Consider the following 25,271-nt stretch of genomic DNA (forward strand, 5'->3'; position numbering starts at 1 on the left):
TAGGGAACAATCATCTTATTCCTAATCTTATTCCCAGCACCTCCCATCTTGCCTATTAAGTCTACATTCTTAACCATGAAGTCCATTTGAACCAACGTGCTTAGACCAAACGCTAATCACATCCTCCTTCTACTCGCATCTCTCCAGAGTCTTCCCACTGGTCTTAGAACAGAATCCCAAGTCACCCCTGATCTGGTCCTGCCTGTCCCCCCTCGCCGGCGTGGCTCACACCCCTCACCCTGTGTTGACTCGGCTCAGCCATCCCTCTTCTCAGTTCATGGACACACCAGGCTCTCTGCTTCAAGGGTGTCCTCATGCGGGTCCCTCTGTCTGAAACGCTCTCTTGAACACACTCCCACACCCTCACTCCAGTCTAACCCTCCAGACGCGGATAAGACCCCTGGGGACAAAATCACACGGAGGACGGTGACGGGGACTCTGAGGAGGGGCCGGCGGCGCCCGGAGCCGGGAGGAACAGCAGCCTCGGGCGCCCTGACGAACAGCCCGGGGGACACGGGGCTCCGGGGGGACGGAGGGACGCCGGGCCGTGAGGGGGCTGCCCGCGGCCCAGGCCCCTCCCTGGACCGCGACCGGAGACGGGACCGCCCGCAACTCACCGCGCCTCGCCCCTTCGGCCGAAGGGCCACGGGAATGCGGTCCGCGCCGAGAAGACTGGACACACCGCGCAGACCTCCCGCTCCATCCACGGCGCCGCCCGCGCTTCCGCTTCCGGTCTCGGGTGGGCGTTCTGGGAGGAGGGAAGTTCGGGGAGGACGGACGTTTGGGGGCTCCGGGTTGAGGCGGCGTGAGGGGCGGGGCAGGGCGGGGCCGCGCACCCCAGCCTCGGGGGAGGTGTCTAGTTTCTAGAGTTAATGTGAGGCCGGGCCGCGGGCTGGGTCAGCACCAGGACAGGGACCAGGTCTAGGGGCGGGGCTGTGGGTGGAAACCAGTTAAAGAGGCGGGGCTGTGGGCGGGACCAGGCTGTGGGCGGAGCCCGGGACCTGGCGGGGAGAGACGGAAAGAGCCGAACTGTGGCCGCGAAATCGGAGAGAGACGAACCCGAACCGCTGAGCCGAGGAGCGGCTGAAGATAATGTCAGTTTTATTTCATCCTTTCCAATAAATCATTCCTTTTGTATCATTTCCTGCCAATATTGCATTAAGCAGGGCCTCCAGTGTGTGTTTCGTAGTAGCAATGATAATGAACGTTCTTCTCTTATCCTTGATTTCAACATTGCACCATAAAGTTTGACTCTGTAAATACTCTTTATGAGATTGACAGAGTTCCCTTCTATTCCTGATTTTGTAAGAGTTGTTTTTGTTGTTGCTGTTTATTTTTTAATACACGAATGGTGTTGAATTTAATTAAATGTCCTTTTCTGCAGTTATCGAGGTTATTATTTCTCCCTTTTCAGGGACTAGAGTACTGAATTACATGGCATGACCCAAGCTTAGTCATGATATGGCCTTCTTATAAAATATATCTGGATTTGGAATGCTGATTTGATTTTTATTTAGGATACATGAACTTAATTCAAGAAGGAGAGTGGCCTGTTATAATAGTCAATTACTAAATTGACTAAGGAAGCATTTCAACTCTGCAGTTCTCATCCAGAATATTTCCTCGGATGAATAACGGACATAACAGAGAGGTAGAGAAAGTCTCTGTAAGGCATATACTCACCTGTCTCATTGGAAATCTCATTCTCTGGGCAGGGAGTGCAGTGAAAACAACAGAAAGCCTCTCTCTCCTGAGGGCTCTTCCTAAATCCAGGACTACAATTCTCCCTGCATAAGGAGCATGAAGTCTGGAGATAATCAGATACCTGTTGGTAACAGCTGTGACTTTTAACTAATTTTCTAATAACTAGAATGTTTTAGATTATTGGGCATTTAACAAATATATATATATATATTTTCATTTTCTGAGGAAGATTCACCCTGAGCTAACATCTGTTGCCAATCTTCCTGTATTTTGTTTGTGGATTGCTTCACTCCTTTCCATGGCTGCATAATATTCCAATATATAGCTATGTCACATTTTGATTATTCATTCATCCATTGATAGACATCTAGGCTCTGTTTACCTTTTGGCTATTGGGAATAGTGCTTCTGTGAATGGTTTTTACATTTTTAAATGGTGAAAGAAAGTCAAAAGAAAAATAATATTCCATGACACATGAGAAGTGTATGAAATTCAAATTTTGTTGTCCACAGATAAAGTTTTATTGGCACCCAGCCACATCCATTCACAACATCTATGGCTGCTTTCACATTATAACACTGGAGTTGCAACAGTGACCCTATGGCTTGCAAAGCTGAAAATATTTACTACCTGGCCCTTTACAGAAACAGTTGCTGAACCTTCGGTGAAGGAATCAGAAGGTTCATTATTAGTCACCTCCTTTGCAAGCTCTGCTTGGATGAAATATTAATGCTCTCTTGTTTCCTCTTATTATGTTCTCCCACATTTGCGGGCTGCAGACAAATTAAGAGAGAGCCTCATTGTAATATCCTGTAAAAATAATATATGTACATATTTGTATGCAGTGTATAGTAATAGTGATAGTAGCTGATAGATATTTACTGTGTACATCCTACTCTGCCAAATGCTTTCCGTGCATTGTTTCATTTAGTCCTCAAGATAACTGTGTGAAGTAGACAAATATTTTTTAGTAGATGAGAAAACTGAGGGTCAAAGAGACTGTCAATTGTTAAGGTCACATATTACATGGTTGGATCTGGAATGCGGATGTTATGGCTGAATTGCGTCTCCCCAAATTGGTATGTTGCCGCCCTAACCCCCCGGGACCTTAGAATGTGACTGTATTTGGAGACAAGGCATTTAAAGTGGTGATTAAGGTAAAATGAGGTCATTAGGGTGGGTCCTAATCCAATATGAGTGGTGTCCTCATAAGAAGAGGAGATTAGGACACAGACATGCACAGAAGGGAGACCATATGAGGACACAGGGAGAAGGTGATCGTCTGTAAGCCAAGAAGAGAGGCCTCGGGAGAAACCAACCCCACTGACACCTTATCTCAGAATTCCAGACTCCAGCACGGTGAGACGATAAATGTCTGTTGTTTAAACCACGTAGACTGTCATATTTTGTTACAGCAGCCCTAGCAAACTAATACTGTGAAACTCATGCTATCTGCCAGAAAAGCCAGTCCTCTAAGCTCACAGAATTTATTGTCCCTGATTTGGGCTGTACCCTTCAGACGTCCCTCTCCTTCTAGAAGTTCTTCCTTCTCAGAGGCTTAGGCCTGGAGGCTCATGTTTTTTCTTCTCTAGATTCTTGCAGATCCACTTCCCTGAAATTCTGGCCCATGGGCCCTGTGCTTGGGGAGCAAATGTGATGATGTATTATTTTCCTCTCCAAGCTTCTGCACTTTCACATCTTCCTCTGGTTCTACTTCTGGGAGTGTCTGAAGGTCTAGGGTGACAGTTCTTCTAGCTGTTCCTTCTGCCTTTGAGATGGAATGATAAGTAAGAGCATTCGTGGATCTGAGTTTCTGCAGTAATCTGCAGAGGGAGCGTGTGTGTCCAGCAGGGCTTGCAAACACCAGGAATCTGCTCCAAGGGGGTGGGAAAGCAAATTGTGACACATTCACAGAACAGCACACAATGTAGATTGAAAAGAGTGTGGCCGAGCTCTAATTATTGCTAAGGAAGGGGTTTCCAAGAAATATTTCTTATCAGTCAGTGTGCAATTAGGAAATAGAAACTGTACACATTTTTATTGTTTTATCTTGATTTTTAACGAAGTATAGCTAGAGGTTGTATCTTAGCTTTCTAAGGTCAAATGTATTTATCTTTGTGAAATGAGATCAAGCCCCATATGAAAACAAATTTAAGAGACCGCGATTCTCTGGAGAAACTCAAAACTCATGTCTTTTGGTCCCTTTGTATAGCATAAAATAATTTTGTCCCTTTATATAGAATGGGCAATAAAATAACTTGGCAGAATGGTGGGCACTCTTTATTTTGGAGCCAATCTTATCAACTTTTGGAGGGATGATTCACATACAACACACGGCTTCCTTTCACAATGTAAAATTTGCTGTGTTTTGACAACCTCTGTCACAATCAAGATAACATTTCCATCATCCCCCTCACTTTCCTCGAGGCTTTTTCTGATACATCCCTCCCTCTGCTTCACCCTAGGCCACCATTGATTTGTTCCTCCTCTCTCCCCTATATATGGTTTGCAACCTCTAAAATTTCCTATTGTTGGACTGTGTGATGGCTAACTTTATGTGTCAGTTTGGCTAGACTGTGGGGACTAGTTGTTTGGTCAAACACCAGTCTAGGTGTTGCCGTGAAGGTATCTTTCAGATGTGATTAACACTTAAATCAGTAGATTTTGAGAAAACCAGATGGCCCTCCATAATGTGGGTGGGCCTCATCCAGTCAGTTGAAGGACTTAAGAGCAAAGATTGAGGTTTCCCAGAGTGGAAGGAATTCTTCTTCCAGACAGTAATGTAGAAATATAGAAATTCTGCCTGAGTGTCTGGCCTTCAGCCTCAAGACTAGAGCATCAACTCTTACCTGAGTCTCCAGCCTGCTGGCTTGTCCTACAGATTTTGGACTTGCCAACCCCCACAACTGCATGAGCCAATTCCTTAAGATCTCTCTCTCTCTCTTCTATTGGTTTTGTTTCTCTGGAGAACCCTGACTAGTACAGAACTATTCCAGCATTTACTCTTTTGTGTCTTTTACGTCAGATTTCTTTTCCTCAGCATAATGTCTTAGAGATTCATCCACATCATTGAGCAAGTCAGCGCTTCATAGTGTAGATATATCACCTATCAATGGACGTTTGGGTTCTTTCCAGTGTTCAGTGATTGTGAATAAAGCTGCTGTGAACATTTGTGTGTGAGTCATTCTGTGGAGGTATGTTTTTATTTCTCTTGGATAAATACCATATGATCCAGTAATCCAACTTCTGGGTACATATGCAAAGGAAATGAGAACAGGATATTGAAAAGATATCTGCACCCCCATGTTTATTGCATCATTATTCACAATAGCCAAGATGTGGGGACAACCTGTCTGTCAACAGAAGAATGGATAAGGCAGATGTGACATATATATGATGGAATATTATTCAACCATGAGAAAGAAGGAAATCCTGCAATTTGTGACAATATGGATGGACCTTGAGGGCATTATGCTAAGTGAGATAAGTCAGACAGAGAAAGACAAGTACTGTATGACCTCACTTATAGGTGGAATCTAAGAAAAGCTGAACTTGTAAAAACAGAGAGTAGAATGGTGGTTTCCAGGTGCTGGGGTGTTGGTGCAATGGGGAGATGTTGTCCAAAGGGTACAAACTTGCAGTTATAAGATGAATAAGTTCTTGGGATCTCAAGCACAGCATAGTGATTATAGTCAACAATACCGTATTGTTTACTTTAATGTTGCAAAGAGACTAGATTTTAAATGTTCTCACCACAAAAAAGGATTGATAATCATGTGACATGATGGAGATGTTAACTGATGCTGCAGTGGTAATCATGTTACAATATGTAAATATATCAAATCAACCCGTTGTACATCTTAAACTTAAAAAAGTGTATGGATATATTTCCATTCTAGTTGGTAAATCACGACTTCAGTCCAGCTGCAAATCTAGCCTTTACCATAAGATATCCCACAATCCAGCTACTGATGAGTTAGTGGCTGGCACCAGGGGTGGCCCCTAGGATCTTGTCTGAGGCTCATAGCCAGTGTCCGTTCTGTATGGTCAGTGCCCTGCCCAGACCAGGAATCCTATACTTTGAATATCACCTGTGCAGAAAAATATTAACATAATTGGCCATTGGTTGGGGTCTGGGAACTTGGACCCTGCCATGAGGATTCTTGTGCACTGGGTTTATTGAGGGAGGACATTTAGCAGAGGAGGAGTGAGGGGAGCAGGTAGGACAGAGGGAGGAGCTGAGCAAGGAGGTGGTCTCAGTTGGAATCTAGCCTCAGCCTAATCCCCTGGGGAGCCCTGTAGCCTGAACAACACCACCGAATTGATCTGATCTTGGGGCGAGGGCTGGCTTTTTGTACCTCTGTGACCACCAGTTCTTGGCTGTGGGCTGGGTCAGAGGGCTTGTGCAGCTGTTGGACTGGAAAGCAGTCCTCTGGGGAAGCGGAAGCTGTGAGCTGTGAGCAGGCGACACCCCCGGAAGCTGGGGGATGGGTGCACCAGCTGCTCAAGGGTGGCTGGACAGGGAGGCATCAACAGTGTCTGCTACAGGGGGCTTCAATTAGTTTAGGATGACTGGGGTTTTGGGGGAGTGGGGAGGCTAGAGGGGGAGACCAGTGTAAGATGAGGGAGGGTCTCGAGTGCCATATTAATGAGCATGGACTTCATCCTGAAGGTAATAGGGAGCCATGGGAGGGTTTAGAACACAGAAGGAGCATAGTCAAGGTGGGCAGGGCTTCCCTGGAGCCCCCCCCACACAGTGTGAGGATGAGTGACATCTCTGGGGCTCCTCCAGGCTGACCTCTTCCGTCTTGAGTGTCCTTAGATTTCCCCTTTGCTGGGAAAGTCACAAGGGGTTAGGTTTCTGCAATCGCTTGACTAGAATGGTTCATTTCCTCCATCCCATCTTTCCCCTTTTTCTCCCCTTACGCCTTCCCTCATCCTTGCAGGACCTCTGTGGTCCAGATTGTATAGCCTTGGTCACCTCTTTTGGGTTTGAAGGGTGAATGGCATCTTGTGTGCTCAATCACTCACTAAGACCCCAGACCCCATCTGCGGTAGGTAGAATAATGTGGCTCCCCACCCCAAGTTGCCCACATCCTAATCCCTAGAATCTGTGAATATATGACCTTACACAGAAAAAGGGACTTTGCAGATGTGATTAAGTGAAGGATTTTGAGATGGGGAGATTTTTCTGGATTATCCAGGCGGGTCCAATGTAATCACAAGGGTCCTTTTAAGAGGGAGGCACAAGGGTCAGAGAGAGAGAATAAGAGAAGGAGATGGAGGGGGAGAGAGAGAGAGGGAGAGAGATTGGGATCTATGTGTCTGTGTATCTATATATGTATCTATGTTTCTACGTATTTATGTATCTATATATGTATGTATGTATGTATGTATGTATATATGTGTGTATCTATCTATCTGTCTATCTATCGAGAGGGTGAGAGAGAGAAAGAGGAAAAGGTAGAAGAAGAAGAGAGAGAGAGAGATTTGAAGCGAGAGATTTGAGGAGGCTACACTGCTGGCTTTGAAGCTGGAGGAAGGGGTCTTGAGCCAAAGAATGCAGGTGGCCTCCAGAAGCTGGAAAAGGCAAGGAACGGATTCTCCTCTGGAGCTTCCAGAAGGAGCACAGACCAGCTGCCATCTTGATTTCGGCCTCATAAGACTCATGTGGGACTCTGACTTCCAGCCCTGTGACATAATAAATTTGTGTTGTGTCAAGCCTCTAAGTTTGTGGTGATTCATTATGGCAGCAGCAGAAGACTCATTCATCACCTCATCCCATTCCCATCCCCAGGAGGAATCTGGGCTTGATCAGAAAACCTTCCAATTCCTTAATGCAACCTCCAAAAGTCAACTCTTCCTTCTGTCTCAGACTCCCCACCCACATCCTGATGTTACCCCAATTCTCTTCCTACTTCCCAAATTCCTCTCCATCTCCACAGCCCCTGTCCTAGACCAGACCACCACCACTCTTTTCTCTCTCTTGGATCAGCCTCACTTTCTCCCTGTCTCCCCACCCATGACCACATCCTGTGCAACACCCACTCTACACAGCACAAGTGTTGTAAAACACCAACCTGCCCATTACTCCCTTCCTGAACCTCCTTAAATTGTCCTGAGGATAAAGCCTCAACCCTTTCACCCACTTCAGAAGATACTGGATGAAATGATCTTTGGCGACCTCTTCAATTCAATTGTGGCTGGTACCATGCCTCCTATGAGTAGCTGTAGCCATTTGGCATAGTGGGATAATGATATTGACAATAGTAACTAATACTCTTGAGCATTTAATCTGTCATGCAGGATTTTTTGATTTTATCACATGAAACCTCAAACCTTATGAAGTTATTATCGTCATTTTACTGATGGGGAAACGTTGCTTCTCAGTGTGTTAGTTACTTCTTGCTGTGTAACAAATTACTCCAAAACTTAACAGCTTTAAACAACATATTTTTATTTTCTTATACTGTATCAGGGTCAGGTATCTGGAGGTGGCCTAGCTCGGTGGTTCTAGATTGGGGTCTCTAATGAGGTGGCAGTCAAACAGATGGCTGGAGATCTCAGTTCCTCCTCACAGGGGCTTCGCCACTGTGCTGCTTGAGTGTCATAACAGCATGGTGACTGGCTTCACCTCAGTGAGTGATCCTGGAAAGAGAGAACACGGAGGAAGCCACAATGACTCTTACAACCTCAGGTGTCTCAGATGTCACACAATGTCACATCCTCCTTTTCCTGTTCATTAGAAGCAAGTCACTAAATCCAGCTCACACTCAAGAAGAGAGGAATTAGGCTCCCCCTCTTGAACGCAGGAGTATCAGAGAATTTGTGGACATCTGTTAAAGCTACCCCGTTGGTCTTTCTGCCTCTAGGGTCCATACTCCTGGATGCATTGAACAAGGATTATAGAAGAAAGTGCAAGTCCCAGCATCCCCTCCCAGGTAGCAATGTTACCAGACATTACTGCATCCCTTCCACAGCGATCCTTTGGGACAGGACCTATTGCTATTCCTATTCTCCAGATGAAGAAACTGAGGCCCAGACAGGCAAATCATCTCCCAAGGTCACTTTGGGAATATCTTGCAGAGTCAGCATTTGATCCCAGGTCTGTCTGACCTCAGACCCTATCACTGTGATAGCCAACGCTGGGGGATTTCCTGTGTGCCAGGCTCTGTTCCAGGCACGTCACATATGACCACTCCTCGGATGTTCATGTCAGCCACACGGAGTAGATCCTACCATTACTGGGCCCATCTCATAGATGGGAATGTTGGGGCATAGAGAGATTGAGAAGTTGCCCAGGACAACACATGACTGGCAAGCGGTGGAAATGGGATTTGAACCCCCCAGCAAGCTGGTTCCAGAGCCTGCTTTTACCCTCCAGTGCTTCTCAAACACAACACAGCTCTGTTTATCCTCCTTCTTGGTGGAATTTGCTGCATTTTCATGCTGGCTCTTAACTGCAGCCTCACTGGGGCAGGGTCCCTTGATGAATCTGCTTCAGTGATCATAACTCCAGGATGGGTATCTTGCCTTGCACAGATCAAAAGGGAGAATGCAAAGACAAGTGGGGCTTTTCTTCCCACGAACTTGGGGCTGGTCTTTCCATCTCATTTTTTAGCAGATACTCTTGATGCCTGCCCACCCCCGTGACCCTCAACCCCTCAGGACACACTAGACTGACATCTGCCAGCCACTGCATTTTGTTATCAAGAGGGTTACACTCTGGAGCCTCAATCTGTGAGTGACAGGAGCTGGTGGATAAACACCCCAGTTCCCTCGCCCCTCAGCTGGGATAACTCTGAAGAGTGCACTCTATGCTGCCTTCCAGAGGTGCCAGGGAGATTAAGATCCAGTTTCTCACTGTGTAACCTGCTTGATAACACACCTGCTGTGGGCTCTTTCCCTTCCGTATCTCACTTCCCCCCTCACTAGCTGGAGTTTTGGTGGCCCTCTTTGCAGAACTACCCTTACCAGAATTCTTGTCTCAGCTTCTGCTTCTGGAGGACCCGAACTAAGGTGTTACTAGACCTCCATATTTATGAGATTGTGCATGTGTGTGTGTTGGGTTGGCTTGGGGAGCTGGGAATGGGATGGGAGCGTTGTTGTGCATTGAGGTGATGATGGATATGATCAGATATAGTGGAGAGCTGAAGGCACATGAAATGAGTAAACTCTAGACTTTGGATTCAGAGGCTCTTGGATTCAAATCTCAGGTCCAAGTAATCTTGGACAAGTCACATCTCTTCTCCAACCCTCAGTTTCCTTTTGTAATTTTTGGTAAAATAGGTGGGGGTGGGAATCCCTACTTTATGATGTTGACATGATGATGAAATTAAATTTTGTTGGCAATGTGTCTACACAGTGCCTGGTACATGATGGCTATGGTGCTTATTTTTATGGAGCAGGCTGGGAAGAGACCCTTGAGTTGGGGCTTGCCTCATTGGAGTCAAGTGGTGGAAGCCCATTTATCATTGGGTGCAATGGAGGAAGGTGATGAGAGATGGGAGGTAGATATTGGTGGGGAAAGGAAAAAGAGAGCAGGAGGGAAGGAGAGAGAGAACATGGTGAGACAGCAGCCAGACCAATTTTTCTTCACGGTGATGAGAGGAGAAAATAAGGGGTTTGCCACCCTGTCCTCATTTAGTGGGAGCAACTCAGCAAAAAGGGTCATGATATTCTCACAGTGTTGAGCAATTCCAGCTCCACCCTTGCCCTCTTCCCACACTTCCTGTAATTGAAAACTCGGAGAACAGAGAAAAGTTTCCCCTCTTTGAGTGACAGAAACGCAGCACGATGTGGACCTTCAGCTTGCTCCTCTTCTGGGGTGAGTGTGAGGCTGAATGGGGCACTCGGGGAAGCCTGGGCTGGAAACAGGCTGTAGGAAAAAGGGAGGGCCATGGACCGTCCAGCCAAGAGGTCATAAATGTAGGTTGGACACTGCAAACACCTTTATTGGGGGACCGTCGACAAAAATCACTCTAGCTCAGGGAATTCCATCCGTCAGAGCAGAATTCCTTTATAGCCATTCACTTGACATGTATTTCCTGAGTACCTACTATGTATCAGGAGCTGTTCTAGGTAGTGAGGATAGAGAAGTGAATAAACAGACGAGGTTCCTACTCTCGTGGGGCTAACATCCTAGTGAGAGGGGGTGGGCAGAAAAGAATCTACTAACAGTAACAGCAACCACTCACTTACCATCGTTCTAAGTTCCTCAAATATAGAATGCATTCAACCTCCACAGAATTTCTCTGATATTGGGTCATCAATAGCTCCATTTTACAAAGGAGAAAACTGAGGCAAAAGAGATTAAATATCTTGCTCAAGACCACTTAGCTGGTAAGGGGTGGAGCCAGGATTTAAAACCAGGCAGTCTGGTCCAGAGTCTGTATGCTTTATCGCTACACTATGCTACCCCAAATAATAAACAAAAGCATTTCAGGTAATAATAAGTGCTATGAAAGAAGTTGTTATAGAGTGTGACTGGGGGTTGTATTGAAGGCGGAAGTCAGGAAAGACATTTCTGAGGGGGTGATATTTGTGCTAAGATCAGAACAATGAGATGGAGACTTTCTGTCTGTCCTCTTATTGCTTCTTCTTTAGGCGTCAGTTTATCTTGGTATTGTTTATCTTCTATGTTGTGGTTTCCTTGACATGTCTTGTGAGTTTGGGTCATGGGTTCAAATCTAAGAATGAGGGATCTTTTCTAAGTGACAAGTGTGGGTTTCCTCTGCTGTTGTAGAGTTTCTCCTATTTTATGAAGGAGGAAACTTAGGTATGATGATATTAAATAACTTCCCTGAGGCCACATGGTCTGTAATTGGTGAAGCCAGATTTTTAAACCCGCATATTTTGATGCCAGATTTGGTATGCTTAAATACGATACTCGGTTGCCTCTAAGACAATTCATGAGCAAGAGAATTTCAGTTAGTGATGGTGAGTTGGAGTGTTGGGAGTTTGGGTCTGTGGAACTGGTTGACTGGAAGGCTTCATCAGAAGGAGCAGATAAGTCATGGACTCCAAATGCAGGAATGCAGAGTTGTTGCTTTGGGGTGTCAGCACTGGTATTAGCCATTAGCACCCCTCGTTATGCCCTGAAGTCAACCAGCAAAGAGTAGTGATGATGACTTTGATGATGTTGATGGTGAGGGTGATGATAATGGTGGTGGTGGTGGTGGTGGTGGTGATGGTGATGGTAATGATGAAGATGATGATGGTGGTGGTGGTGATGATGATGGTGGTGATGATGATGATGGTGGTGGTGGTGGTGGTGATGAAGAGGATGATGATGGTAGTGGTGGTGGTGGCAGTGGTGCTGATGAAGATGATGATGGTGGTGGTGATGAAGGTGATGATGGTGGTGATGATGATGATGGTGGTGGTGATGATAGTGATGATGACGGTGGTGAGGGATAATGATGATGATGATGATGATGATGTTGGAGAAGAGCTAAATGCTGGAGGACTACACTGCCTTTTAGATATTTAAAAAAACTAATTGCCCTACCATTTCATGAAATTTTAATACCACAGATAGACTGTACATCTATTTGTGTATTATATGTATATCTATATGTGTATTATACATAAAAGAGTAAGATTTTTTTCATCTTTCCCAAAAGAACCAAGTTTTGCCCTTTTGGGGGAGATGTCATTCCTTTTGAGAATGCGTGTTTTATTGTACATCTTTGAAAACTGGCTGGAGCTATTTTTGTAATTGAGAAGAAAATGAATACAATCAAAATGAAAAACCAAAATAAAGTGCAGAAAAGCAGGAATGGTGGCTGTGAAGATTATGTGCAGTAATGTATGTTTCTCACTCAATTGGGTCTCTCATGTAAGCTCATCAAACCTGAGGCCATGCCAGGAGTAATTTTTAAGGTTGAGCCCAAAAAGCTTCTTGCTGCTTCATGGTATTTTTCTTTTCTTTCTACACAGGGTGTTGTGGTATATGTAGCTGTGAAACAGTCACATTAACCCCACTGGAATCAGTGGCATGGCGTAAGTTGGTCCAAGAGAATCCATATGTCCAATGTGGTGGGAGGACGTCTTCTGGAGAGGAGATTCTTTTGTTCAGAGGCTGACAGCTGGTCACTTGCTGAGAGCTAGTTAGTGGCAGAACAAGGGATAACTTCCAGGTCTCCTGGTTCCCACTCCAGGCTCTTTCCTTTGTGCCTTGGACTTGCTGTGTGACCTCAGGCAAGTCACATTGCCTCTCTGATCTTCAGTTTCCTCAGCTATGAAGTACAGATAACAAGGTTCCTATCCCACAGGGATGTTGTGAAGCTTGAGTCAAAAGGGGTAACTTTCTAAACCACCTGGTGTGCGTGATAAGAGCTTCATAAATGGTAGCGTGGTGGGAATGGGCATGAAATTTACTCAAACTACAACTCAATGTGGAAAAAAATGCATTTTTTTAATGTTTCATTAAGTATTCTCATCTTCCATATAAGCTCCTACTGGATAGAGGAGGAAAACAGTGTTAGTTTTCTCAGTGTTCTCAGTGTCTCAGTTTCTTGGTTTAGCTTATTTGGGAAACCCCGTTTATATTGTATGAAGACTTAATCTTTCAAAATTTCCCACCCTACCCTTGTTCCTCCCAAGACGGTGTCTGGGTATTGGCATAGGGGCAGCTTATGGGATCTTGTAGCTGTGAAGTGTGGACTCCAGGTGCGGTGTTTTGTCTACAGATGGAGCATGGCCCCATCTTGGTTCTTGCTTGTCCATCAATCCTCTCAGAAGCTCAGCATCTCCAAGGGGTCCATGCAGTAGCTCCTGGTTTCCATGTCCAGGCTACAGAAACCATAAGAGTTTTCTTGGGTCACCTACCAGCTCTCTCCGTCTGCTTGTTCTAATCCTTGGCTCCCACACCGCGTTGGATGTGGCAACAGCAGAAAGAAAGCTTTTGTTGGGAGAAGTTAACCCTTAGCCTTGATGCCTCTAAATTCACCCACTCCTATCTGGAAATCTCTCAGGTGACCCATCACCACTTATATTTAGCCTTGAAGGGAGATGGCAGAGAAGCAGGAATCCTGGTGAGTCTTCTTCGTCTTAGCTCTCTTTTAGCTTCCTTCAGTTTTCACCCTTCCTATATAATAGGTATTTCCCTTACATCATATCCTGAGTCCTCTCTACGCCACAGCTTAATGAAATCTCTATCTTCCAGTCCTCCAAGCCTGGCTATTGAAAAAAACATTTATTGACATAGAATTGAGATATAACATTGTGCAAATGTAAGGCATGCAACATGTTGATTTGATACACTTATATATTGCACAATGGTTACCACCACAACATTAGCTAACACCTTCATCACCTCACATAATTACCATTTTTTTTTTGTGGTGAGAACATTCAAGATCTACTCTTAGCAACTTTCAAGTATATAGTACACTATTGTTAACTATAGTTACCATTTTGTACATTAGACTCCCAAAATATATGCATCTTGTAAGGCTTTGCTTTCAAGACTATTGTCTTCTTGGGAACCCCAAAACCCAATTTGATAATGAAAATCTGAACGTTACCTTTGGCTGTCATTGTGTGTCTGCAGCTAAGACATCTTAAATTTTCCTGAATGAGATGAAATCTTTTGGCAGGATGGGTTTGAGCTGGGGTGGGGAGGTTCACATCCCTATAAGTGGAAAAGAGAAAATTACATCAATATATGCCCAAAAAAGTCATCCTTGATTTAAAAAAACTATTGTTTTTTAAATAATAAAAAATCTTTAATAAAATTTTTTAATAAACCTGAGCCCAGAAAGCCTTTGCTTGGTGAGAAAGAGATTGTATTAATCTCCATAGCTCTGGGACCCAGTCCAAGCCTGGCAGAGTGTGGGCAAGTTAGATGGATAAATGAAGAATATGTGCCCCACATAGAGAGTGTGAGAAATGTATGGTAGAGGGTTGTACAAGGAATTTATAAATGGGAATTCAAAAGGCTTAACGTTTGAGAAAATTCTGTACTATCAGGATTAAAAATGCATAAACACAGGTGTGTTAACTTCGTGAGAGTTCATCCAAGTGTACACTTATGACACTTGCACTTTTCTATATATATTACACTTAATAAAATGTTATAAAAACGGACATACACTTGACACAGCAACCGCTCATCCAGAAATTTACTCCAAAGAGATAGTCATATAACATACAGAGATACCTTGCTATATACTCAAGAATGGGCATGTTAATACTATCCTGGTAACAACCTGGAATAAACTAAATGTTTGCTTACACTCAGGGACTGATTGGGTAAATTGTTGTGTTTGTTAGAGTAACTCCAGCTACTGTAACAAATAAACCCAAAACAGTCAGTGGCTTAATAAAAAGAAATTTAATTCTTGTTTGTTTAAGAGTCCAACGCAGATATTTCTGGCTAGTGAGTGGCTTTCCTCCATGGGATGATTCAGGGACCCAGATCCTTCTGTATTGGGGCTCAGCCAAGCTAGGGTCTCAGAGTCTTCTGCAGACAGTGGCAGAAGGGGAAAGAAACAGTGGAGAAGGCACACCCACTTGATAAAAGCCTAGGCCTGGCCTAGGCCGTGACACATGTCACTTCTGCTCACGGTCACATGACCATACCTGGATGCAAGGTGAGCTGGGAAATGTAGTCCATGGTTGGGCGGCTGCCTCCTAGTGACAATTCCACACCACGGAAAGGGGAGTGTGGAGTTTTTGTTTGATCTTTGGCTACCTAGCTATTTCTGGCGCAGCTATAGCTCATGGATACAATGGAATACTATGCAGCTGTTAAAAAGCATGAGTTAGGGGGCCGGCCCGGTGGCGCAAGCGGTTAAGTGCGCGCGCTCCGCTGCGGCGGCCCGGGGTTCGCTGGTTCGGATCCTGGGCGCGCACCGACGCACTGCTTGGCAAGCCATGCTGTGGCGGCGTCCCATATAAAGTGGAGGAAGATGGGCACAGATGTTAGCCCAGGGCCGTCTTCCTCAGCAAAAAAAGAGGAGGATTGGCGGATGTTAGCACAGGGCTGATCTCCTCACAAAAAACAACAAAAAAAAAAAAAAAAAAAAAAAGCATGAGTTAGGTCTATATGGACTGACATGGAAAGTTGCCCAAAATGTATTATTTTCTTAAATTTCTATTATAGAAATATTTAAACACTCAGAGGCAGCGAAGACAGTATAACAAACACCCATGTGCCCATTGTACAGCTTCAATGCCTGACAAATTTTGCTCCTCTTGGTTTGCAAGACATACTGTTGAGTGAAAAAGCAAGTAGAAATAGAACAGAGCTGTCCAACAGAACTTTCCATGATGATGGAATGTTCTAGATCCACAGCAGCCACTAGTCACATGTGGTTATTGAGTAGCTGAAAAATGGCTGATATACTGAGGAATGGCATGTTTCATTTTATTTAATTTTAATAGATTTAAGTGTAAATAGTAGCTACTGTATTAGACAGCACGGCGGATTGTAGATTGCATGATTCTATTTGTGTTAAGAAAATTGTGTGAATTTATAAATTCATTTCTATTTGATAGTATATTTGCACAGTTGAGTTGTGAATAGGACCCAGCCTTGAAGGATTCACTCAAGCTTTTGACAATTGTTACCTCTGGGTATGAGGATGGGGGACGGGGAGACCTTCACTTTTAATTTTATACACTTCTGCATTGTTCGAATTTTTTTTACAACAAGCAATTATTACCTTCTTAAAAAAAGATAAAAACAAAAGAAACAAAAATAAGGATTACCATCTGCTTTTGGTTAGTTTCCGTCGAAGCAGAGCCTGAGATGAGGATTCTGGTGTGAGTAATTCATGAAGAGAGGGCTCTCAGGAGGCACTTGCAGACACTTGCAGGAGTGAGGGAAGCAGGATAGGGCAGGGGGAGAAACTAGCCACTCAGAAGGCATTTCAGGAAAGGCTTAGCCACAGCCCATCCCGCCGGAGCTCTAGAGTGTGAACTGCACCAGAGACGTTCACCTGCTCAGAGGCAAGGGGATGGCTGCGCTGTTACACTCCTGCATCTGTCTGTCATCGCTTCTGGAGCAGTGAAACAGCTGTCAGACGAGTGTGCCAACCTGGTACAGGGGATGGGGGTGGTGCCAAGAGTGGCTACTGTCCCACCTGTCTCACCTGGCAAGGTGTGAAGAACTCATGAGCTGATGCAGGTAAATCTCCAGGAAGAGACTGGGTTTTCTTCATCACATACCAACGCCTGCTTCCAGAACTTGCCACCGTGACCTTGGCCCCCAGGGAAATACAGAGCCTGGCTGGGTGAGAGGGTGGTTCATGGCCAGATCTCCAAGGCAGCTAATCACTTCTCTGTCCTCTGCTTGCAGGTCGGCTGCTGAATCTGACAGGGACGGCTTTTGGTAAGAAACTCCCCCAGATTGAAGGCAATCAGGCCTTGGGCAAGCACTTCCATCTCTCGGTGTCATCATCTGATTAGTGGGTATTGGGACGACCCCTACCTAATGGGATAGTTGTGAGGACTCCCCTCCATGTGGAGTTGCTAAGAGGGGGGCTCTGGAGTCACTCTTCCTGGGTTCAAATCTTGGTTCTGGTGCTCATTGCCTTGGGGACCTCAGGCATTTCAATAAATTCCCCACGACTTCAGTTTCCTTGAAAATGAGGGTAAGAGGAGTTAATTCCACAGGGTTTTGATGAGGATTAAATGAGATGTGTACGGGCAGTGCTTAGAGTGGTACGTGGAACATGGTAAGCGCTCCATTATGTTAACACTCCCCCTTCTCCTCCCTCCCCTCCTCCTCCCTCTCCTCCTCCCTCCCCCCTCCCTCCCCCTCCTTGTCTCTCCCCTCCTCCTCCCTCCCCTCCTCCTCCCTCCCCTCCTCCCCTCCTCCTCCTTCCCCCTCCTCCTCCCTCCCCTCCTCCCTCCCCCTCCTCCTCCCTCCCCTCCTCCCCCTCTTCCTTCCTCCCCTCTTCCCTCCTCCCTCTCCCCCTTCCTCTTCTTCCACTCCTCTTGCCTCTCGTCCTCCTCTTCCCCCCTCCTCCTCTTCTCCCTCCTCCCCTCCTTCTCCCTTTTCTTCCCCCTCCTCCTCCCCCCTCCTCCCACTCCTCCCTCCTTCCCCTCCTTCTCCTCCTGCTCCTCTGCCTCCTCCTTCTCCTCCGCTCCTCCCCCACCCCCTCAGCCTCCCCCTCCCCTTCTTCCCCTCCTCCCCCTCCTCCTCTCCTCCTTCTGTTCCTCCTCCTCCTCCTTGGAGAAACGCGTATTATCTGGTTGTTAGTGGCTGGGCTGCGGCTGGGCTGAAGCTGGGAGCCAGTGAGGGGCAGAGCCAGGACCATGGCGGGTCCCCTGGACTCCCTCCCTGCACTCATCCCCTCTACTTTGCTCTCCTCTTGCGTTCGGACTTGTGGTGTGGCCTGGGGCAGGCTACGGGAACTCTCTTGGGCATCCGTTTCCACATTTGTAAAATGAAGTTGTAACGTTTACCTTGAAGCAGGGTGACTGACCATCCTGACTTGCCCCAGACTGGGATGGGGGGGGCGGATCCCAGGAATTTGGACTTTGAGGGCTAACAACAGGAAAATCCTGGGAAAGCCAGGATGACTTGGTCAACTACCTTGACACATTACTGTGGGGACTGCAGAAAATGCATGGAAGGGGCCTGGTGCACGGAAGTCACTTAGGAAATGAAAGCTCTATTTGTATTTTAATAAGTTCCTTTGTCTCTCTGAGTCTCATTTTCTGCTTAGGTCAGTTAAATGACCATTAAATTGTTTTGAAGATCATGTGTGTGTCTCAGTTGGGGTGTTGAAGTGGCCTGTGCCCTGGTATCCCCACTCCTTGCCCTTCCAAGAGCGGCCAGAGGGCACCTGTGAACCCCAGAGTCAGGGGCCATCCCTCCTCGGCCCACAGCCCTTCAGGGCTCCCACCTCCCTCTGGGTAAACTCTCAAGTCCTCCTCGTGGCTCACAAGGCCCTGCACAATCTTCCCCTATCCCCTTCCTGCCCTCCCCTCCTCCCCCTCTCCCCCTTCGCTTCCTCTGCTCTAGCCACGCGGGCCTCCTCACTCTTCCTCCAACATGCCAGGCACAGTCCTGTCCCAGGGTCTTTGCACACGCAGTTCCTTCTGCCTGGAAAGCTCTTGCCCTACATATACACGTGGCTCCCTCCCTCACCTTCTCTATGTTTTAGCTCATGTGTCGTCTTCTTAGTGACCTCTCTATTTTTGACATTGTATCCCTCACCCCCACATCTCCAGATTATCAGCTCTGTGAAGGTGGAGAATTTTGTGTGTCTTGTTCCGCCGCTGAATCCACAGTGCCTAGAATAGGGCCTGGTGTATAGTAGGTGTTTGTATTTGTCAGGGTTGTTCAGAGAAACAGAACTAATAGGATGGATATCTATATATCTGTATACACACACACACACACATACGTAAAGATTCATTATAGAGAATTGGCTCACACAATTATGGAGGCTGGCAAGTCTCAAGATCTGCGGGCTGAGACTGGAAGGAATTTGGAGAACTGAGTGAAAGTGAGCATGGCTGATGGGACAGGATAGGAGACGAGCTGGAGAGGTTGACAAGTGCCCAGTCAGACATGACTGGGTTGCTAGTCTGGTTTGGGGTGGATTTGAGTTGTGAGTAATGGGAAGCTCAGAGTTGAGAGACCACAAGTGATAACGTGCCGGAAGTCTGCAAAGAGAAATGTTGCCTTCGTAGCTGAAAGAGGAAGCTGGAAATGAGAAGCAAGATGTTATCTGAGGCATCATGCAGGGAAGGGAAATAAACAAATCATGCTGTAGGGAGCAAAGAGCTTGGGTCTCAAGACCCTAATAATGATAATCCATCTCTTACGTTTTTTTTTTTTTTTTAAGATTTTATTTATTTATTTTTTTCCCTTAAAGCCCCAGTAGATAGTTGTATGTCATAGCTGCACATCCTTCTAGTTGCTGTATGTGGGATGCGGCCTCAGCATGGCCGGAGAAGTGGTGCGTCGGTGTGCGCCCGGGATCCGAACCCGGGCCGCCAGCAGCGGAGCGCGCCCACTTAACCGCTAAGCCACAGGGCTGGCCCTATCTCTTACGTTTTCATGGCACTTTATAAAGAGTTTTCCTATGATGTCCTATCCTACCAATTGATGCTGGCATTCTCGCTGTGCCCCTCTATTTATTTCACGCCCCACATCCCATCCACTGGCAAATCCTGTTAACGTTACCTTCAAAATAAATCCAGAATCCTAGCTTTCCATAGCTCCCACCTGGGTTGTATCCACCATCATCGCTCGCCTCGACAAGTGTGGTCACCTCCTCCCTGGTCATCCGGCCTCTGTCCCTCTACAGTGCATCTTCCAACCAATGGCCAGAAGGATCACGTTAAAGTCATGCTCTGTCCTTCCTCTGCTCAAAACTCTCCCATGCTCCCCTTTTGCTCTGATAAAATGCTGAAGTCTTACAGTGGTCCAGCAGATCCTGCATGATCTTGCTATGTCACCTCCTCCCACTCTCCATTTATCCACTGTACTCCAACGACATCGGCCTCCTTGTAGTTCCCCAAAATCACAAAGTGTGGTCCTGCCAATGGGCCTTTGCACTTGCTGTTTCCTCTGCTTTAATTAGCTTCATAGCTCACTTACCTCCTTCAGATCTTTGCTCAAATGTTACCTTCTCAGTGAGGTCTTAATCATTGAGCACCGACTATGCACCAGGCGCTATTCTATGCACTTGGGATGCAGTAGTAAGTAAGATGGTCACACATCTCTTCTGGGGGCTCACAATCAGGGAGAGAAACTTTAAACAACCAATTACAAAAGTTTTTATGTAGAATTATCTTATATATTGCCTGAAAATTTACTCCATTTCCAGCCAGACCTACCTCTTGTCATGTAGAAGTAATGAAAATCATGCACTTAGGGTTTTCACCGGCCTGATGCTGCCATTCACCGGCTGTGTGCCCTTGGGCAAGTTACTTAACCTCTCTGAGGCTCAGTTTTCCACATCCATATAATGGAAGTTGTATTAGTTTCCTATTGCTGCTGTAACAAGTCACCGAAAACTTGGTGGCTTGAAAGAACAGAAGCGTATTCTTACAGTTCTGGAGGTCAGAAGTTTGAAACGGGTCCCACTGGGCTGAAATCCAGGTGTCAGCAGTGCTGCATTCCTCGCTGGAAGTTCTAGGGGAGAATCTGTTTTCTTGCCTTTTCTGGCTTTTAGAAGCCAACTGTATCCCTTTATTCGTGTCCCTCTTCTTCCATCTCCAGAACCAACAGGGGCTGGTCAAGTTTTTCTCACATTGCTTCACTCTGACTCTGTCTCTCCTGGTTTCACCTTTCTCTTATGAAGATGCTTGTGATTGTGTTGGTCCCACCTGGATAACCCAGGCTAATCTCTCCATCTCAGGGTCAGCTGATTAACAGTCTTAATTCCATCTGCAACCTTAATATCCCTGTGCCATGTAGCATAGCATATTTGCAGGTTCCAGGGATTTGGACGTGGTCATCTTTCGGGGGGCCATTATTCTGCCAAACACAGAAATGATAGTGTCAAGTGAGTCCCTTCCCTAGCACCTGGAAGCCTGCCCCCACCTGTGGCTTTGTCCTCCTGGAACTCACAGTGTAGTAGAGGAGATGATCACTAAAAAGCTAACCACTCAAATAATCCACCAATTATAATTTTGATAAGTGCCATAAACAGAGAGCACAGGGAGCTATGGGGGAGTCAGGGAAGGCTTCTTGGAGGAAGTGACATTTAAGCAAGAACTGGAGAATGAATAGGAGCTGGCCAGGCAAAGCAGAGGAAAACAGAACAGCATGTGCAAAGGCCCTGTGCTGGGGAGGCTAGAAATGGAGAGTGAAGAGAGATGTGGTTCGGTCTGGTCACTGGGGACTTTCCAGGTCATATTAAGTAACTTGCATTTTCATTCTGAGTGCAACAGGGAGTGTTGTAGGCAGGGGTGGGGGTGGGTGATCAGATTTGCATTCAGAGATGATTGCAGGGAACAGTGGAGGGTGTAGGGGCTGTAGGGGATGTAGGGGATGCAGCATCCAGGGGAAGATCTGTACCAAGCATAGCCATGGAAATGGAGAGATGTGGGTAGATGTCGAATATTTGGGAGGAAGAATCAATGGGGCTTGGGAACTCACTGGACATGAGTTGAGGGCCAAAGAAGTAAACGGAGGTACAGAGATGTGAACTTCACTTGTCCCAGGGCTGGGGTGGCTAGGATGTAGTTTTGACTGTTTCCATAGAAACCAAATGACAACAACTTAAAATGTTTATCTCTTAGAAGTTTATTCTTCACCCTCTCATAAATCTCCACTTTGAGGATGGAACAAGGTGACAGGGCTACCTCGTCTGAGATCTTCTCAGCTCCCAGGTGCCTTCCATCTTGTTGTTTCTCCGTCCCTCGGTGTGGAGGTTTTCCAAAGCATCATCCCCACGGTTATGGACAGATCACCTCATTCTGTCCATGTTCCAGCCCAGGTGAAAGGGAAAGGAGAAGTGAAGACCATGCTCCTTCTTTTTAAGGGTGTGGCCAAAAGGTGCACATATCACTTCTGCTCATTTCCGTTGGCTGGAACTTAGCCACATGGCCACACGTAGCTACAAGAGAAGCTGGGATTGAAGCTTAAATGGGTGGTCATTTTAATAAAAGGAAGAGGGGGAGATGGGTGTGGGGGAGTAGCCACCATTCCCTGCTTTGATGTTTCCTGTGGGAGCTTTAACCCAGGTGGTCCTTGCTCCAAAGGCTGCAGCTTTGACTCGCATACTCTTCTGTCTGGAGCTCTGATGCTCACAGAGTGGTCCATGGACTGGCATCATCAGTATCAGTCACAGGCTTGTTAGAAATGCAGAGACTCAGGTCCCCCAGACCAGCTGAATCAGCACCTGATTTTCCAAGGTCTCTCGGGGATCCCAGGTGAGGCAGATGTTGCTGGTCTGCGGACCACACTTGGAGAAGCAAGAGTCCAGATCAGTACTTCTCACACTTCCTGTGCACACACATCACCTGAGGATCTTGCTAAAATGCAGATTCTCATTCAGTAGATCTGGGGCAGGGCCTGGGGTTTTCTGTTTCCATCAAAATGCCAGGCGATGCTGATGCTGCCCACCCACGGACCACACTTTTGAGCGGCAAAGTCTAGGGTCTGTAAGGTCCTTGACTAACCAGTTTCCTAGGGCTGCTGTAACAAGTTATCACAAACCATGTGGCTTAAGACAACAGAAATTTGTTCTCTCACAGTTCTGGAGGCCAGAGGTCTGAAATTAAGGTGTCAGCAGGGCCGTGCTTTCTCTGAAGGCTCTAGGAGAGAATCTGCTCTGTCTCTCTCTCAGCTGCTGGTGTTGCCAGCAATTCTCGGTGTCTCTTGACTTGTAGATGCATCACTCCCATCTCTGCCTCTGGTATCACATGGTGTTCTCCCCAAGCCTGTCTCTGTGCCTCTTCTCCTCTTCTCATAAGGACACTAATTATATCAGATTAAGGGACCATCCTTCTCCAGCATGATCCCACATTAACTTACATCTTAATTGCATCTACAAGGACCTTATTTCCAAATAAGGTCACATTCTCAGGGACCAGGTTTAGGGCCTCAACATATCTTTTTGAAGGACACAATTCAACCCACAACGGTCGCCTTTACTCTCGAATGCTGGCTTCCCTTGCAGCCCCGCTCTGGTGCACTAACCCGAAATCTTCCTTCTGTGCTGCCTAGAAACGAATGAGTGTGTGGATATCACTGTCTGCCCAGCTTATGCAACCTGCACCGACACTCCAAAAAGTTACTACTGCACTTGCAAACAAGGATTCCTGTCCAGCACCGGAGAGACAGAGTTCAGGGGCTCAGGTGTGGAATGCAAAGGTGAGTTCATACCCCCTCAAAGGTGGTAGGAAAATCAAACAGAAGCTAGCTGGGTAGTAGATGTGGGTACTTTTTGTTTCTTCCCCAAATATGATTTCCTCCATCCCTCCCTGCCTCTCTCTCTTTCTTCCTTCTTTCCTTCCTTCCTTCCTTCCTCCCTCCCTCCCTCCCTCCCCCCTCCCTCTCTCTCTCTCTTTCTCTCTTTCTTTCTTTTCATTCTTCATTTCTCTCTCTCTCTCTCTCTTTTTCTTTCTTTCTTTCATCATGAGAATTATTCCTGGTCACAAAAATTTCCAATGGTTAGAGGCTAGCACTAGGATGAAAATGAAAATAAAAATCCTACTATCTGTCAACATCCAGAAATAATCACTGATTTCATTTTTGGGGTGTGCCTTCAGTCACCTCTCCAGTAGATAATAAGAATTTTTAACATTTATTGAGTGCCAGCCTGCGTGAGAAAGGCTTTATGTGCATCGTCACATAAAATTGACTGTAAGCATTGTGATGATCTCCAATGTCCAGATGAGAAATCTGAGGCTTGGAGAGCTGAAGTGATTTGTTTAGGGTCATGCAGTTGAACTAGGATTCAAACCCAGGTCTTTCTGACTTTACTGAGGATCTCTCAAACACGTGGCTTAGTTGCCACACTCTAGTTAAGGGGTGTTGGGGAAGCATGTTTAATCACTCTAAACCTCAATGTTTCCATCTGTAAAACGGGTGTATAAAAGTATGTATCTCACAGGATAGTTGGGAAGATTAAATGCAACAATGTATGCAGTGTGCTAGGCACATGTGCAGTATCAGGGCTATATTAAAGTAAATAATATAAACTGACATAATTCCCAGAAAGAGCTAAGTTCTTTGTCTGCATTCCTTATATTTAGACCCTTATTCTCTTGATAGTAAAGATCTGATTATGCCTCTGAATAAGACCAGACGTTGGCAAAATTTTCTGTAAGGGAACAGAAAGTAAATATTTTGGAGACTGCAAGGCTTATGATCTCTGTCATGACTACTCAGTGCTCCAGTTGTGGTGCAAAAGCAGCCATAGATGATACAAAAATGAATGGACGTGGCTGTGTGCCAATAAAACTTTATTTACACGAACAAGTGATGGGCCGGATTTGACCTATGGGATGTAGTTTGCTGAGCTCTGAAGAAGAGAATGCATTTCTATCACTGTGGTTTCCAGGGAGCCCCAAATGTCCTTCTTTATCTTTGAGCTACAGTTCATGGGTTATTCAGTCAGCTCAGTAGTGCTGGTGGGCCCTGGTGTTTAAATTTGGTGTGAAATCAATGTTCCCCATCTAGAAAGTGATGGATACTATAGCAAGGATTTTGTCCACTGTATGTCTTTGACCTCCAGCATGGTACCTGATACATTGTGAGTTAAATAGATATTTGTTGAATGAAGGAACACGAACTTTAATCTTTAGTCAACTCCAATCATCCTTCTATTGACAGGCACTTAGGTTTTTCTAATGTTTTACAACTTGAAACGAAGCTGAATGAACGTCCCTGTGATCTTATGTTGATGTACAGTGGCAGCTCCAGATATCTCTCTAGGAGAGGTGCAATGATGGGGAGCGAGCTATAGGAGACTTGTCTTGAAGGTGTGCTTGCATGACAAGTACATAGCAAGTGTTTATTTGGGGTGACTTGGCAGAGCAGGGCTGAAGGAAATTAGGGGAGGGCCCCCCACGATGGTACCATGACTGCACAATTCTGTGAGTGCTTCAGGAAGTAAATTCCTAGAATTGGCTTTGCAAGGTGT

General features: G+C 46.0%; 1 pseudogene; it reads left to right on the forward strand.

The window, feature by feature from the left end:
- Window positions 1-15,295: 15,295 nt before the first annotated feature.
- Window positions 15,296-25,271, forward strand: part of LOC131394240 (adhesion G protein-coupled receptor E1-like) — a 737,363-nt pseudogene continuing 727,387 nt past the window's right edge.

Source organism: Diceros bicornis, chromosome 30, assembly GCF_020826845.1.
Source record: "Diceros bicornis minor isolate mBicDic1 chromosome 30, mDicBic1.mat.cur, whole genome shotgun sequence".
NCBI classification, from domain to species: Eukaryota; Metazoa; Chordata; class Mammalia; order Perissodactyla; family Rhinocerotidae; genus Diceros; species Diceros bicornis.